General features: G+C 44.4%; 1 pseudogene; it reads right to left on the reverse strand.

Moving 5' to 3' along the window:
* Positions 1–5,073: 5,073 nt before the first annotated feature.
* On the reverse strand, positions 5,074–14,856 carry LOC130881889 (zinc finger protein 709-like; annotated as a pseudogene).
* Positions 14,857–15,410: the final 554 nt, after the last annotated feature.

A 15,410-nucleotide genomic window follows, 5' to 3' on the forward strand; every position in this document is an offset into this window, starting at 1 on the left:
AACACTAGACCTGTCCGGTGTCTTTTTACAGAGGTGGGAGTTAGACACCAACCCACATGCAATCAGACTTGCTCTTCTTGAGGTTGATGTATGCTTACCTCAAGTGCAGTGCGCAAGCCTCGCATCCTGTGCTCGCTTCTATCTCTTTTAAGATAGATAGCCAAACTTGGGGAAACTGTCCTGCTTCAATGGCCGTGAAGGCCTGAATGATCATAACTGCATTGCGATGCTGTGAAACCCTTATGTGACAAATGCACCACAGGCATACCAGGGAGGCAAGCACCATTAAGCCTGTTAGGGCTCCTACTCCCGCCCACTCCTTCAGATGATCCATGGAGTGATCCAGGAGGATAGTCCTTCTGCCAGGCTGGTATCCATGCGTGTGGAATCTGCAGTCGCAATCGTCATCCGCAGCTTTTCCAGTTGTTTTTGAATTCACCAGACCAATTACCTAAAAGATATCTAGACAATTCTTTAGACAGATTAGCTGCATGGGTTAATGTTTCATACTGAATGCTGGTCACACACAGCCCTGGATGGATAGAAATGTCTGACAGACTAGGGTATGGACTTGCCTCTCTTAACATACCCCAGCTGCCATACCCCCGTGGCACATTCATTCTTGTCAGCTGAGTGCATGGAAGACACCTTCTCCTTGTGCACCTCTTTGGCTTCCCTAGCAGCTCAGCTGATCCTGCTTCTGCTAAGTGACCATATGCTGCATTCTCATGAGTTGTCTGATCTTACACAGGATTTAAAGATAAATGCCCATGACAACAGGTGTTGAGATTGCCAGCAGTAAGGTTCCCAATCACCACTAGACCCAACCTCCCATTTGGGCTATGGTATTCTACCAACCCTTTGGCTAAAACAGTACCCACAGGTACCTGCTCTTACAATAGGGCAGTCTCTTGATTTAAATTCTCTCTGTTGCAGACTCTTCAGTGGTGTGCAGAGCCTGAAACTGCCATTGCCTTTTCCTTGTCCCGCAGCTACGCTGCGTTCTCGGGCAGCCCTGTGGCGTCTGTGCTCCAGCTTGTCTCAGCTCCAGCACTTGTTGCTTTGCTGATACTCTTAGCACTGCTGTGGCATCCGCCAGGCTAGGCACCGACTGCTGAGGCAATGTGCCTTCCACCACAGCCACCTAGCAAAGCTCTGCTCCAGCTGCCTTCTAGCCCCAGCTGCATTCGTTCTGGGTCCAGACTGGTGCATGGAGTGGAGCAGAACTCAGGGAAGCAGGCTTGCTGCTCTGCAACCATTGAAGGGTCCCCACTTACACGTTTTAGGGAATTTGGGCGTTGTCAGTCTGTCTGGCTACTTCCTGCTGAGCGGGGACGTTGCATTCTTAAGGGTATTTACTGCAATTTACTGCCATTTTCCAGCTGCGCTCAGACGCAGGTCGCAGCAGCGACTGGAGAGAGGAGGGGACTCTACCTCCCAACCAAGCTGGAAGGTGGAGGCGTGGCAGCGCAGAACAGCCCTGGTTGTGCTGCACTTCTATGTGGGAGTGGCCTAGCGTTCTGGCCTTGTTGGTCCTCAAGGCAGGTCCTGGGTGTTTGCAGGTTTGCAGACCCTCAGCGCTGCTTGGCCTTGGAGCCGCAGCTGCTCACTCTCCACTGCAAACTCAGGAGGCCTCGGTAATTCAAACCACATGAATCTAACTCCCTTCCTTAGCGTACCTTGTTCTGCAGCAAAATTCAGATCTCTACCAAGCTTGTCCCAGGATGACACATTAAGATTGCCAGAGACGACAAACCAAGGAGCAATTGTGTCACATTTAGTCAAAAACTTTTCCAATGCGCTCCTTAACAGCTCATTAAGAGCCAGAAAAATCAAGTGTGATGTTGAAGCGCCCATTCTAAAATCCCATTCTTTCTTTTATTTTCATTTTAAACCGTCCACTTTGGTCGTGGCTCTCACTTTGATCCGTCTGCTATAGTCGCAGCCCTATTACCCCCACTCTCCCTTCTACTGGCGAGAGCGGGAAAACCCGCTTTTTTCGCGGATCCCCAGTCTTTACCTGAGGATTATCCGGTGCACCCCCTGACTGCAGCAAGTTCTGGGCTCCACGGAGAGAGGTTTGGAGGTTCCCCGTACGCGGCACCACTTGTCTTGTCCCCGTACGGGCCACCAACTGTCACGGTCCCCCTCGTCCAGCAAGGAAGACGTGCAACACTGGAGCTCTTCTTGCTAAGCAGTTTATTCAGGACCTTTATTCACAGCAATCTTTTCCCTTCTCTCTCCCTCCTTCTCTCTTCCTCTCTCCCCCGGGCCAACCTCTCCCAGCCCTTAAGTAGGCCTGGGCTTCCAATCCTGGATTGCCAGGTGGGCATTGCTCATAGGTCCACGCATATGCAAGCAGCTGACAATCATTGTGTGATAATAGCATAAGTCAGACCTTAGCCATAGGAGTTGATTATCACAGAGAGCACTCGCTTTCGGGATCGCGGAGGGCGGGATCCAGCATCATCAGGTGCTACTCCACGCAGCTCTCTACACATAGCCATCAGGTGTGGCTTCACGCAGCTCGCTACACTTACACACAGACATCTCTTCTACTTTTAACAGCAGACTATCCCAGGTCAGGGGCTCCCCTCTTCCCAGACACTTCTTCCCTTAAAACATTGGAAAATTTCCCCCATAGGTTCTCTCTGCTTTCCCGCCTGGGCAGTTTGTGATAAACATTTCCCTCGTTCCCCCAGAGAGCAGCTATTCTGGTTTCTTTACTGCATCCATTTTATTCACATACACTGAATGTGTCTTTTTCTGCTTTTCGCTAATAACTTGGCTCTTTGCATTGGTTTACTGATAACAAGTGGCTGTGTGTGACTTGGGGCACAAGTTCAGAATGCCACGTTTACATAAACATGCCTGTTTCCATGACAGTCTCAAAACTTATGGGTTCACTGCAAGATAAACGACATTACTGTTTTGGCAGAGAAGAAATTCACTGGGTGAGTTAGAGATAGCATCAGGGCACAGGCAGCCACGTTGGAGCCCTGAAGGGAGAAACAGCCTTCAGTTCTGGAATGAGGGGAGTTACTTGCTCAGTAAGGTTTGGAGTGAGGGTGGTAAGATTCAGTGTAATGAGACCTAACGTGTGGGAAAGAAATGAGGAAGAAACAGATGAAGACTACAGCCATGACTCTAAACCGTCCTACATCTAGACATTACAGAAGGGAAGGAACATGAGAGTCCACAGAGACTTGGATTTCCCCACCTTAATGGCAGCTGTTCTTAGCAGTGGGTAAAACCCTCGGGTCCAGAAGAATTGAGTCAAGCCATGCCTCTAGCCATAAAGAATTGTGCAGTTGCAGCTCGACCTGCAGAATCAATAAACCTGGGTATCGAAAACAACCCTCTCTGCTTCCAGTCAAACTACAAAAAAATAACTGAAACGTCTGGTGGCCACACACACACACTCATGCACGCGCACACACAATTTACATAAACATGTACGTACTCCCAGCCCTGTAAGTGCACGCAACTTTCTTCTGGAAAAGATTGGGGTCCCTCACTATTCCAATAAAGTGGACTCACCCTGTTGCAATCGAATCTGGCTGTTTCTCTGCCTCGTCTTTTTTGTTTGTTTGTTTGTTTGTTTTTTCTTTTCTTTTTTTTACACTGAGAGTCACAGGTAGGTGTTCTGGGTACCTGCTCCCTGAAACATTCATTGCATGAGATGTGCTGAGATTTAGGGTGAGAAAGGGACAGTGATCATCCACGCAGATTCCACTCCCCCACACCCACGCACTGTTATGCCCAAGTTTCTGGTCCCCAAATGAATTCATGGAGCTGGATTTCCGATGAATATTATATATTTCCTGTTAAAATACTACTTAAACATGTCATGATAGAAGAAAACAGGAGGGTTGTAGTGAGCTTAAGGCCACCCTGGGCTACATGATAACTATCAAGGTAGCTGGCAATGGCTTCCTAGCTAGAGACTGCTTCAAAGAAGCAGAAGGAGATGCTGGAGAGATTGCTCAGAGGGTAGGAAAAAAGGCTGCAGTTTAGAGGACCTGGGCTTAATTCCTGACACCCCAACATGAAGGCTTAAAACCATCTGTAATCCATTTCTGGGGAGTCTAATGACCTCTTCTGGTCTCATCAGGCATCAGTCACACAAATGAACATCCCCAGAAAGAAAGGAGGGAGGGCACACAGACTCAGTGGGTGACATTGTCTGACTAAATCAAACCCCGCTCTCTCTCTCTCTCTCTCTCTCTCTCTCTCTCTCTCTCTCTCTGTTTTTTGAAGACAGAGTTTCTCTGTAGCTTTGGAGTCTGTCCTTGACCTCCATCTGTAGACCAGACTGAGATCTCGAACTCACAGAGATCCGCCTGTCTCTGCTTCCCAAGTGCTGGAATTAAAGGCATGTGCCACCACCACTCAGCCAAATATCTCTTTTAATGAAACTTGTTTCCCAAACCTTGATATCTCTTAATTTTTGAGTTGAATCAAGAAATGCTCCCACATACTTTCCAATGTCAGGAATTCTTTTAATACATTCAGTGTTACCAGTGTGAAAATGGAGACTTTACAAATTTTGTGCTTTAGGCTTCCTTTGATGAGTTCGTTCATGTCTATAAAAACCTTGGTATAACAAAGATTTCTAAAATTCCTTATAAATGAAGGATTTATCCCCAAAATGACTACTACAATGTCTTTTGAGAGCTCCCTAAGAACTAAAGGCTTTCCACACTGCACACATAAGGCTTCTCTCCAGTGTGAGCTATTTCCCATCTTGTCCAAAATGAAAAAAAAAAAAAAACCAAAACCAGAAGACTTTATCGTGTTATTTGTAGCTTTTCCCCAAAGGGCTTTTCTCCAGTGTCTCTGCTTCCATGTATTTGAAGGGCTTTTCTCCAGTGTGTCTGCTTCCATATATTTGAAGGACTTTTCTCCAGTGTGTCTGCTTCCATGTATTTGAAGGGATCTTCTAGTACTAAAAGCTGTATTGACTCAAAAGAACAACTTCTATTAAGACTTGACATTTCCCCATATGTTAGCAGAAGCACTCTCTTGTGGTTTGATTTCTGTGGGAGCTAACAAAGAGAAGACATTCTCATGTTACTTATTAATTCTACTACAAGTTAGTGCCAAATGAGATGTCTTCAAATAACCTCTCCCAAATGTCTTAAATTCATAAAGTCTTTGGCTGCTGTGGTTTCTTTCACATTCTGGAGCCTCAAATAAACAACTGTAGGATTTCCCACGCTGCTTACGTTCAAAGGATTTTGCTGCACTGAGTTATTGAGAACTCTCAGAACTGAAAGCTTTTGCATGTTTCAAACACACATAGGGTTTCTTTCCATAGTGATTTCTTCCATGGCTTCAAAATGAAAAAGGAAGAAGCAAAAGCCTTCTCAGATGACTTACACTTGCAGGTTTTCTCTCCTGTATGCATTTTATTATGGAATTCAAAGGAGCTGTACTCATTGAGCATCTTCGCACATGGCTTCCATATGTAGGATCTCTATCAAGTGTGGATTTTTTCATGCCTTTTATGGTTTCCAAAATGAGCAAAAGTTTTTCCACAGTACTTACACACATAGGGCTTCTCACCAGTGTGGATTCTCTCATGTGTTTTTAAAGAACCGGAACAAGTGAAGTTTTTGCCACATTGCTTACAAACATAGGGATTCACACCACTGTGAGTTACTTTATGTTTTTGAAATTGATTCCAAAATGAGAAGGCATTCCCACACTCCTTACATATATAACGCTTTTCCCCAGTGTGATGTTGTTCATGTATATGAAGGTAACGAGAAGCAGTGAAGGCTTTCCCACATTGCTTACATACATAGGGTTTCTCTCCAGTGTGAATACGTCTATGAATTTGAAAGTAAACAGAATGAAGAAAAGTTTTCCCACACTGCTCACACACATAGGGTTTCTCACCACTGTGAATTCTTGCATGTCTTCGAAGGCAAGCAGAACGAGAAAAAGTTTTCCCACAATGATTACACAGCAAAGCCTTCTCACAATTCGGATTCATCTGATGTCTCAGAAGGTTACCTAACCGAGCAAAGCCTTTCCCACACTGTTTACACACGTAGGGCTTCTTAACACTGTGAATCTTCTCATGCCTTTGTAAAGTACGGGGATGGGAGAAGCCTTTCCCACACTGCTTGCAAACATGAGAGTTTTTTGCATGGTCATGTTCTTCATTCCTTTGACCAGATCGTGGACAAGGAAGACCTTTGCGGTCCTTATTTTTTGAAGGCTTCCCTCCAGTGTGAGCACTTTTATGTGTTTGAAGGGACAGAGGAGAACTAACGCTGCCTTTAAACCCTTTATGTTTATACAATTTCTGTGGATAGTTCTGGTCTTCACGAGGTTTCTGTCCTTCCTGATGGTTCAGGGGCACACCTAGAGATGAACGGCCAATGCTTCCTTCTTCACACACATGCTTTTCACGTGTGGCAAGTTCTGGACAAGATTTCAGGTTCACAGAAGGTTCTGGAATACAACTGAGGATTTTTGCAGAATGGCGAGTTTCTTTATACTTAAAATATTTCTCTTCCAGTTGGCTGCTGCAAAACAGGTGGAGAGCACAGGAATAAGACTTGGTTTACTAATGACCGAACAAAGGAAATCTTGGTTTCATGCTGGGAAAAGACTGTAACATGTTTGGACTGCATGCTTTCCAAGACTATTGAGGGCAGCTACAATAGAAACAATGCTATTCATGTATGATGGGGTATGTCTCTTTGAGAACATCAAATATTTATGTAACATTTCAACACAAATTTCAATCCAAATCTTATGCACATTTTGGATGTTTGGATGTGCAGTAGTATCAATCAAAATCATGATTGTCTTTGTGTGTGTGTTTCAAAACAGGGCTTCATTTGTGTGTCAAGTTGTGTGTCAAGTTGACAAGGGGTCAATTGTACTGGTCAATATTTTGCGAGCTTGCTGAAATGTAGAGTAATCTGAGTGAGCGTCAATTGAGAAAAGTGTCCCCTCCAGATTTGGCATGTAAGGAAGCCTCTGCAGTTCTTCATAATGGATGATTGATGTGGAAGCCACCAGCCTACAGAATCAGTCTGGGGTTAATGGCCACATGATATACAAGACACCAAACTGAGTAACTCAAGGGGAGCAAGACAGTAAATAAAATCCCTCTACAGCCTTTGACTTCAGTTCACACCTATAGGCTCCTGCTTGAGGTCATGCCCTGACTTCTCTAGATCATGGACTGCGGACTACAAGGTATAGTTAACCCTTTCCTCCCTGTGTTGCTTTGGTTCATGGTCTTCGGCACAGCGATACAAAGCCAAACAAAGACACTCTGTATGGCATAAAGTTTGTATAAAGGAACTATGAGAACAAATCAACATTGTACCATTTTCAATATTGCAGTATTTGACAACTTCTAGTGCTGATGTTTAAGACACAAATTTTGAGAGAAATTTTCTTGAGATGAAATTGGTCTGATGCTGGATATCAAATACATCTTTTATGTCTTAGTAAACTGCTCTGGTGTACCAGCACTCTGAAATATGGCTATCTCTTTGGAAACAAATTACCTTAGTTTTCTCCAGAGATTTTCATACTCTTTTACAACCTTCTGTTTGCCCAACTTCTTTCCTAAAATGCAGACCCAGAAAAAAATTACCAATTATTAATTATAGAGAAAATATTGGATGCCAGCTACAGTCATGATTTAAGTGACACATTCACCCCCATCCCCCTTCCATAATCCAATTCATACATCAGCACGGATAAACTAGAAACACTTGTCCTGTGGTGGACTAGAAAAGGCAATGCTCAGGTACCTATAGAAGCCAGGTTCCTCAAGGTTTCCTGCATCACATCTTTGTACAGCTTCTTCTGGGATGGATCCAGCAGAGCCCACTCCTCCTGGGTGAACTTCACAGTCACATCCTCAAAGGTCACTGGCTCCTAAAAGCACACACATATATTTCCAGGACAGTCAGCCTCATGGTCCTGGAGATGCACACAGGATTAATAAGAAGTTGACATGACACTATGTTCCACAAGTGTTCAAGTTGTCTCGATCATCATACTGTACTGCTCATACAGACTGAGATTCCCCAAACACAAATGCTACAAGTAAACTGGAGCTTTCTGGGAAAGAGACATCAGGATAGCACGAGCTCTGGTGCAGATAATTTTGTTAGTTTCTCTTTCTGCGTCTCATCTTCCTAACTACTCTCATCACAAATTCCGACTTCTACTACCCACCAGCTGTCCTTAAAAAAAAATGTGCTTAGAAAAATGCTAGACAAAGCAGTTCTCCTGGTATCTCAGAAATGAGATCTGGAGTGATTCCTTCACCCCATACCTGTAAAGAGTAAGATAGATTTCTCAGATAGTTGATGACAACTATACCCCAAGTTAAAAATATCAATACCTGATCTCCCTAGGAATCTTAGCAATAATTTTGCATGGTAATCAGAGGATTGCAATCTGGTTAGAACCCAGTATATTCTTTAGATTATGATTCTGCATTGCCTGGTTTGGTAGACCGTATTTGTTTTTTTGTTTTTAAGATTTTTTAAAAAATTTATTGTGTATAGAGCATTCTGCATGCATGTATGCCTGCAGGCAAGAAGAGGGCACCAGACCCCATTACATATGGTTGTGAGCCACCATGTGGTTGCCAGGAATTGAACCCAGGACTTCTGGAAAGGCAGTCAGAACTCTTAACTCCTAAGCTATCTCTCCAGACCCAGAAAGACAGTATGTGTACATCGTTTTAAAACCTTGATCTGGTGTATCGTGTGTGGAGAGCATGAGCGGAGTGAACGAGTGTGAGCGAGTGTGAGCACGGTGAGTGTGAGCATGCCACAGCGCTCTAGTGAAGATCAGCAACAACTTGTGGGACTTGGTCTCTTCCTATCTTAGCAAGGGTTCTAGAGATTGACTGCTGCCCATCATGGTTGCATAGAAAGTGCCTTTCCCTACTGAGGTGGTTAATACTTCTTCTTACAACTAGTTAGAAACCTGAATACTTGTTCTGTGATTGCACTAAAGGCCAGCATTACAAAGTATGTATCTGGGTTCTTTAGTTTGTCCTTAGTCAAACACCAAATAGGCCCCTGAGAACTAATTCCTTTTGCTAGTGTCCTATTTCACTTGCTGTTGCTGTATCACCATGACCAAGTGCAACTTGGGCAGGAAAGGGATTGTATGGATTACAGCTCACAATCAGCCAAGGCAGAAGACGCGAGTAAGCAGCATGCACGCGAGAACTGAGGCAGAGAGCAGAGATGAACACTGCTTACTGGCTTGCTCTGTTATCCTCCCTGTACAAGTCAGGCCCCATTGATCTGGGATGGCAACACCCACATTGGAGCAGGCTCTCCTCCATCAATTAACAACCAAGGAAGGGCTGGCGAGATGGCTCAGAGGTTAAGAGCATTGCCTGCTCTTCCAAAGTTCCTGAGTTCAATTCCCGGCAACCACATGGTGGCTCACAACCATCGGTAATGAGGTCTGGTGCCCTCTTCTGGCCTGCAGAGATACACACAGACAGAATATTGTATACATAATAAATAAATAAATAAATAAATAAATAAAACCAAGGAAATGCCCTGAAGACATGTGCACAGGCCAAATTGGTGGAGCCAATTCCGCAGCTGAGATTCCTCTTCTCAAGTGTTCAGTCTTACTAGCCCACCACTCTGTTACTTTGTGTTTTGTTGTTGCTTTGAGAAAGTCACTGGAAAATGAAACCCTCAAAATATGGCACATATTCTTAGACAAAGGTCTAGTTCACCAACATCTCACCTCTAAAATTTCTAAAACACACTCAAAGTAAAATGTTTACCAAAGCCATTGACTACACTGAATGCCTGTAATAAATGTCTAAAACCAGTTCCCTCCACAGGGCACTATGCTCACTCCCGGAAGCCACAGGTCGTCAACTAATGGGTAACAGATCGCATTCTGCATGGATTTAAGGCCCACTTCACAAGAGGAAAACCAAATCTGAACCTGTAAATCTGACCAAGAACTGAAGAGGTCATAGACCTGAGAAGTAAATCTACTATTTTACTGTGTCCTAACACTTCCAAAATAGCTATCTTAGTCTCATGAGAGATGTTTCTGTGTGCAGTGGACATGGCTTACCGCAGGAACCCACAACTGGTCAATGTGAACTGAATGACTGTGTGTGTATGGTGTGCTCAGCCAAGAATGGGTATCCGCAACACACCTCTATCCCCATCCTGCTCCCTCAGGCTCAGGAAACATTGAAGAGGAAGGGGCAGAATGACTGTAAAACTGTGCCTACTGGGCATGACTGGACTACACTCTAAAATAACAGCACCTGGGTTTGTCCGCACAAGATCAAGCAAGTAAACATTCCAGTATTATTTGAGGAGCTATCGTCAATTAAAGGCTGCAAGTAGGGGAGAGTCAGTTTGCTTGAAAGGTATGGCCCTCTGTAAATCAACTATACTCTAGTGCATGGCCTTGCAAGCATGCATAAAAGACCAACAGAAACTGAACAGTAGATTTTAGCAGTAGATTAAAAATAAATAAATAAAAAGATAAAACGTTTAGTGGAGTATGGAGGGATGGAGAAGTTAGGAGAAAGAGTGAGGTTTGTGTGAATATGTTCAAATGTATTGTCTACATGTATATAATCCTAAAAGCATAAATAAAAAAATAGTACCTTTAAAAATAAAAAAGCCAGGTGGTGGTGGCACATTAATCCCAGCCCTCGGGGCCAGAGGCAGATGGATCTCTGTTAGTTTGAGGCCAGCCTGGTCTACAAAGCAAGTTTCAGGACAGTCAGAACAGTTGCACAGAGAAAAACCTTGTCTCAAAGAACAAAACAAAATAATAACAAAATAAATAAAACCAAACTGTTGCTCCAAGCTTTTAGGGATCAGGGTAGTATCCATGTCCTTGCATCTTAGTTTTCTGCATTGTTCCTATTCAAACTCATGCCCTTAACTGGACTCATTTTAGATTAAGACTCATTAAGACAATAAATAATAATCAATTAACAGGCTAGCATAAAAACTGACAAATCATACTCTAAGTAAAAGCCATAAAAACTTTGAGAGTTTTCTTTATAGCACCTACGTGTACATAAATATTGTCCACGTGTGCTCACATCTTTATATTGTAAACACAGTACCAAACCCACTTGTAAGATGAGTGAGTCTCAACTGGAGAGATGGTTCAATAGCATTTGCTGCCTTTGCAGAGGACCTCAGTTCGAATCTCAACACCTGTATTGCGTGGCCTGTAACTCATTACCTCCAGGAACCCCAAGATCTCTAACCTTGCCTACATATTTAAAAGATAATAATTGTAATTCAAAATAGCTAGACAAAGACTAGTGAGTCCTCACATAAATTACAACTCTGAAATTAGCCCAGAGTCCTTCTATTTTACCATGTAAAGTCGTTATGATAGGCTAATTGGAGAAACAGCATTGACAAGGGGCATAGGGTGTCATTTTCTTTTTCTTTTTTACAAGACTTTAGTTTTATTTTGTGTGTGTGTGTGTGTGTGTGTGTATGGATGAGAGTGCAGTGTTTGTTATGCCCTAATTACTGATCCCCACAAAGAAACTCCACAGAACCAGATTCTGATGTAAAGCACACCAATGCAATGCACACCAGTGCAGTACACACCAAGGCAGTGCACACCAATGCAGTGCACACCAAGGCAGTGCACACTAATGCAGTGCACAACAATGCAGTACACACCAATGCAGTGCACACCAAGGCAGTGCACACCAATGCAGTACATACTAATGCAGTGCACACTAATGCAGTGGGTGAGAAAAGTGCAGTGGCAAGCCTGGGGAAGGGGGGAACTTTTAAAGGAGAAATGCCATAACTAGGGGAGTTCATGTCTTTTTGTCTTGGGATTGTGTAAGGAGGGCACAAGGTAAGGTAGTTTCTGAAATCATTGGGCATTTTTGGGCAAGAAAACCCTAACAAAGAGACATTAATAACTGACAAGGTATCTTCAAGTACAAGATGCCTCCTAGGAACATCTGGACCTCTTTAAATTTTATAACCCTGCTCCCTAACTCCTTACTTGGCTATTTTCAGGGTATCTGTTTAAATTTTGCTATCACAGCACATTTCTGGAGCTGGGATCAGCTCCCGTTCATTATATGGCTTAAGATGAAGTCCTTTCTTTAAAACCAAGATTGCAAAGTCAGGCCCTCACATGTTCTCAGAGGCCAGGAAAGAGTGTCCAGAGTTTCAGCAATTTTGAGTTACTAGATATGTGTGCTTCAAAAAGAACCTGGGACCTCTGACAGAGCAGTATGAGCTCCAAAATGCTCATTATCTCTCCAGGCTTAGAAAACATGAATTTTTAAACTCAATGTTGTAATGGTCTGTCCTGTCCCTTTAAGAGACAAGCCCCGCCCACTCCCTCTCCCCCTCCTCCACAGAGAAAAGTGGTCTTCCTTTGAGCCCCTTTTCTTTTCATCCCTCTCCTGAAGAGGTAATGTCTCCTCTCCTCTCCCTGCCACTCTCCCCTTTCTCTCTTGTTTCTCTCTCTCTCTCTCCTCCCTCTTCTTCTCCCCTTCCCCCTTTCCCTTTCCTGTCCATAACCCACTAAATAAATATCCAACCTCACTCTGCATGGCATGCCTATCCGTCTCTGTCTCTCCCCTGCTATGTGGCTCCCTGCCAGGGACCTTCTGGTCCTTGTGGCCTGCTGCTGCATACCTCAGGGAATCGGAACTGCAGCATTTTAACTAAACCATAACAAATGTGACCATCTTGGGAGTTACAAAAATGAAATATCTTGGGATGTTAGGAACTGATATGGTTTCTGTTAAGTTAGGAGTGTAGCCCACAGCCCCTCGCAGTCATTCCAGTCCCCAGGCCTGGGAGTTGTATTGGTCTGGACTCCAAATCCCAGCATGCTGGGTCAGGACCACTCCCAGCACTTGGGAGGCAGAGGCAAGCAGATCTCTGTGAGTTCAAGGCCAGCCTGGTCTACAAGAGCTAGTTCCAGGACAGGCACCAAAGCTACAGAGAAACAGTGTCTCAAAAAACCAAATAAATAAAAAAAAATAATATTAAAATAAATAAACAAACAACAAACTAGCTTTTGTATGGTGTGTTCCTTCAAACATAAAATGTTATCCCCAAGCAGGTAAACAAAAGGTCACAAATCCAGAAAGAACAGAAATTTGGAAGGCTCTGGAGCATCCCAAGCAGCTGTATAAAAGAGAGTAAACAACCCCTGGGGTGAAACCTCTGTCCAGCCAAACTGCAGGAAGAGATGTTGGTCCTGTGGCTGCATGGAAGTTGAGAGGAACTGAAGAGATTAAGGGTGGCGGCAACAGGGTGTGTGTGGGGGTGGGGTGTGTCTCCCCCCAGGCTGGGACGGGCTTTCTGCTGAAGCAGCTGCTTTTGAGTTGTCTCTGCTGTTTGCAAGGCCCCTCCATAATTCTGTTAGTGGCCCCAAAATAAACACACATTGCCTCACCAACTGGACTCTGGTTCAATAATATTTTGGACTATTCTGGGCTCCTTTCTAGGGTGAGTAGATGTGCACTGGATTGAGTATTCCCAGAAAAATTCTGGCACATAGCAGCTCTAAGCCCAGCCTGGGTGGTTCTGTGAGGCTCCACCACCCCTACATTCCAAGGCAGTGAGAGATTTAGCACATGGACTCCGTGCTTTCAACTTCCCAGAAGGAAGAAACCACAACATGAACAAGACAGAGACACTAAATGCTATGTGCTTTTGTTGCCTTCCAAGTCAAAAGAAAAAGATTTTTGTTTGCTTTTTTTTAAAAGCTCAAGGACAATTTTATTCATGTTTAAGTGAAAACCTGCAGGGCAAGCAAGCTGTAAACTATCAGTACAACACAGAGGAAGAGAATGGAGGAGAGAAGGAAGAAGGCCAAACCACCATTCTAAATTGTCAAGGAGGTCCCCCACATGGTGGACAATAAGCTACATAGCAGAGATGGAGGCTTCAGAGAAAGAATCAGGAAGCCAAAATCATAGGAGGAAAGCCCGGAGCATTAAAGAAAGCTTGTTTAGCAGAGTCAGAAAGAAAAACGGGAAATATCACCCTCCTCCGAACCATTCCGAAATGTGCATAGTCTTGAAATGTTCTGTGTCTGGGATGCGTGAACTACTCCAGTGTTTCTCAACCTGTGATCTGAACCTTTTGGGGATTGAACGACCCTCTCACAGGGGTTGAATATCAGATATCCTGAATATCAGATATTTACATTACGATTCATAACAGTAGCAAAATTATAGTCCTGAAGTAGCATCGAAAATAATTTTATGCTTGGGGGGTCACTACAGCATGAGGAACTGTATTAAAGGGTCACAGCATTGGGAAGGTTGAGAATCAGTGAGCTACTGTCAAAGAGGATTCCATCAGCAAAGTTCCTAAGTGCCTGGTTTGTTCTTTTCTTTTCTTTTCTTTTCTTTTCTTTTCTTTTCTTTTCTTTTCTTTTCTTTTTAAAGCAAAATGGGGCTTAAGTCTCTAACGTATCAGTTAAGTTGCTTGAGAATAAGGCCCTGGAGAGTGCGTGTGCTTCACGTGTAGAAACAATATTGTCCGGGTATCAAAAACACCCTCCCCCAAACACAGACACAGACAGACAAATCACAAAAATAGGTGTAACTTCCTGGTGGCTACCTATGTGTATACACGTCCCTCAGACCCTCAGGCACTCAAGCTTCCTACTGGAAAGGTTCCTCACTTTTCCAATAAATTGGTCCCAGTCCATGGAGATCATGTCTGCCTCATTTTTTCACACCGAGAGTCACAGGCGCTCTGGGTATCTGCGCCCTGAGACACTCACTGCAAGGGGTGTGGCGAGGTTTTTAGAAGAGCGCAGCAGATCCAGTGTCCTAATCTTCGCCATCCACGCAGGTCCTCCACTCCCTACACACACACACACCCTACACATGAGCCCCAGTCCGAATCCCACGGTTCCCCACGACTCTTTGCCCTGTGGGTGCCCAGCTGACCCGACAGGCAGCAGCACTGAGCGCTCAACAAGGGACAGGACCGCAACTCTACTTGATCACCCAGCTCCACCCAGCGGGACCCGGGCAGCGCGGCCCAGCGGAGTCCAAAGTTGCAGACTCAGCTGCTTTGGAAGGCCAGGTCTCCTTGAGGTCTCTGTATGCAGTATCCATCTTCCCTACATCCAAGATGCACATGGGCCAAACTTACCATTTCCAGTCACGGAGTGTTCTGGTGTCCTCCTCCCGCTCCTGTCAGTGAAGGCGACTTTGATATATAGGCCTGGGATCTAGGATCTGCTTACAAAGAATACACAAGTGCCTAATGTGAGGTGAGGGAGGTGGGGGATGGGCGAGGAAACTAACGGACCTTGGTCAAGCAGCTTCCCGCACCTAAGAAGCACACTCTTCATTGGCCAGTTCATGCACTCCAATAATTTTCTGATAGGCC

This window comes from Chionomys nivalis, chromosome 1, assembly GCF_950005125.1.
Source record: "Chionomys nivalis chromosome 1, mChiNiv1.1, whole genome shotgun sequence".
NCBI lineage: Eukaryota > Metazoa > Chordata > Mammalia > Rodentia > Cricetidae > Chionomys > Chionomys nivalis.